At 42.8% G+C, this 3,018-nt stretch overlaps 1 protein-coding gene across 8 annotated transcripts in view; it reads left to right on the top strand.

Annotated features, from left to right (window-relative positions):
• The window catches only part of LHFPL3 (LHFPL tetraspan subfamily member 3), a 425,978-nt gene that overhangs the window by 231,174 nt on the left and 191,786 nt on the right, over window positions 1-3,018 (top strand). The window lies entirely within an intron of this gene.

Below are 3,018 nucleotides of genomic sequence, written 5' to 3'. Positions count from 1 at the left end.
TTCCTCCTTTAGTTTACTGTTCTCAGCCTCTGCCCTTTACCCTGTGGGTTACAGTTATCCATGTGATACTGTCAGTGTCACAATGCTACATCCTATGTGATGTCCTGAAAGCCTGGAAGCACAATCATGTGAGTCGCCACCACCAATAGGGTTCAACAGCAGGGAAAGCAAATGAAGTTGGGGAGAAATGCTGCCATGATTTAGCATTAGCCAGGGAAGCCAAAGGGTGCTGTACAGCACTGACACCCACCATGCCAAATCTTCATGTTGTACTCCATCCATCCCTGTGAAAATTACCCTTCCCCCTTCAAAGCAGCTATTTGCCCTGGAGGGAAGTGACTCATGGCTGCTTCCTTTATGGAGTGAATAGCAATTTTAGGAGGTCGTTTTTCACACTCAGGACATCAGCTTCAGAGATAGTGCTTTATTCATTACTGTTTGGCTAAAAACTAGCATTTACAACAGTATTCCATTCTCTCTTCTATGCTGATGCTTGTGTCTTAGGTTCTGATTCCTGCCTCTGCCTGCAAGGGACTAGACCAGCCCACTTGCTCTGCTAGGTGCAAGCCCCAGTCAAACAAGACAGGAAACAGAAAAACACAAGACAGTCAGGACCTTTGGATTGCCTGCAAAAATGCAAAACGACGATGCTTTTAAGCAGCAGTTTTTGGGGTGGGGATTACTTGTTTATATGTCATAATAATCTGAGAAAAATGAAGAAAAAACCAAGGGGCGTGACCGCTGTTTGTCCTGCCTTTCCAAAATGACATCTTTGTTCCCCCCAATTTCTTCTTTTAAAGCAATGTACTCAAATGAAGACTTTCCCACCTTGCCTGATTTTATACTGGGTTCATATAAACAGGTGTTTCACTTTTCCTTGTGAAAGGTATGTGTGCATGTATACAGTTTAAAACATTCAAAAGTGGCTTGTGTTATATCTTTATCCATTTTTGTTTATATTTTCTCAGACTTCTATCTGAGCTGCTCAGAATTACTAGTCACTCTTTAAAATATTGGCCCCAAAGCATTTTCTAGAATCATCTGTTACCTGTGTTTTCTGTCTCAGCTTGAATTTTTGCTTTATGCGGACAGCTAGAATACTCGCCCAAGAGGAGCCTTTGGAATATGCTGTTAAATTGGCTGAAGCATCATGTTGTAAAAACTAAGGCTGTGTTGTTTTTATGGCCAGTTGTTGATTGAACTTTCTATTCACTGTGTTTCAGCTATCAAGCTTGGTTGCAGATCAACAGTTCAGGTTTTCATTTTGCATGTGTGAAGAGATTATCAGATATGCCAGCTAAACTGCCTGTAGAAAGCCTATTTACTTAGCAGCATGATTATGCAACTGGACCGTGAGGATGTGATACTATCTTTGTGCATAAATATTTACTATGATGTTCAGATTAGCATTACCAGTCTGGAACAGTTGGGCTGAAGCAAATGGCTCTTTGAAGTATATGCCCACTCTTCCCAACTGAAGGTATTGCAACGTCTCATTTATACTCATGCTACTTGAAGCAAAATCTAGGTGTTTTTAGCTGGCATAGGTGTCTAATAGGAAGAGTGTAAGCTCATTCCTGGCTCATTTGGGTATGAATTCATTTTAAAAACAAATGAAAAAGGAAATTATTGCACCCCTATTATTTATTTTAATGTGAAATGAATGTAAAAACAAAACTGATGTGAAAAACTAATGAGGGTACAATCTTTTCCACTTTTACTTTTGTTCTCATCCAATCTGCCTTGAATTTGGCAGGTCTAATTCATGTGGGGTATGGGGGACACCAAGGTTGCAGGCAGGAGAAGAGGAGAACTGTCTCCATTAAAAATGATGGGGCAAGCACAAACGAAGGTAAAAAGAATGCAATTAAAACAAAAACAAAACAAAATGAATGTGGCTTTAAAAATGGAAAGAAAAAATGAAACAAAACTTTTCCATTACACATCTGTACTTGGCACATCTGAGACCAGTTTTGATGCTGTTGTGTATAGGTCAAATTGTTTGGGAAAGAGAGGGTAAATCCCACATTCTGAGGTGAATGTCATGCCCATCCCTGAGCCGGACATGGACTCTGTGGAGGATGAACTGTACCTCCCATTGACCAAAGACTTGGGGGGAACAGGCAGGGTCCCCTTTTGCCAGCCCTGAAGATCCTGAGAGTTTGGCAGGAACCTCCCCAGGGTTGCTTTAAAGCAATAACCTTGAGGGGCCCTCAGGTGGGTTCCAGTCGGAGTATCAACAGATGATTCCCTTGTGGTGTCAGAGGGAGAGGTCAAGCCACCCCACCCCCATCCCAAGCCATTGAGAGCACAGGCATCTAAAGATCTAAGCCTGGCCAACAGGCCCTCAATGAAGTACACCCCTGAAAGCCCCAAACCATTGTTCAACTCAGGAGTAAAGGGCTGCTTATGAGTAGGGTACTCCTAGAGAGGAAGGTCTCAGAGAACATCCTTAAACATTAGTAGCTGAGATTGGGTGTGACCTGGAAGACCAGGCTCTATTACTTTGTGCCTCCTATTTACACTGGAACAACACAAGTGTCTTGTGCCCTGACACCAGAGTTCCTAACTTACCTTGGTTGGATCTCCTACGCTGCCTAGATTTGAACTCTAACCTTCAGACACTGCCCATGGATCATGGTTTGGACTCAGACTGACTACTCATGCCTAACCCCTTTTGTCTTTGACTTGGCTTGCTTGGGTTATCTTATCCTATCATTGTTTGGCAATCTCTTGTGCGAGCCCTTAGTCCCCTTGGCAGCAGTGGCAGGTGCCTACTAGACTTAGTGGGGCTGTTGAGAAGTCACTGCAGCATGACCAAGTTGTTATGATTTTATCCCCATCCTCCCTTGCAAATACTGTAGACAACCATTGCTGTTTTACAAATAGCACCTAACCTAGCTGAAAAAATGTTTTACTTTGGTTCAGAAGGGGTCTCTACCATCATAATTGCTTCTCTGCTGCAAAAAAAGGTCTTGTGGCCTCCACCTGTTTTGATCCTCTCCTTGCCTCCTCCTT

This window comes from Rhineura floridana, chromosome 8 (assembly GCF_030035675.1).
Source record: "Rhineura floridana isolate rRhiFlo1 chromosome 8, rRhiFlo1.hap2, whole genome shotgun sequence".
NCBI lineage: Eukaryota > Metazoa > Chordata > Lepidosauria > Squamata > Rhineuridae > Rhineura > Rhineura floridana.
The sequence above is the reverse complement of the archived record's forward strand: the minus strand, read 5'-3'. Positions and strand labels throughout refer to the sequence as shown.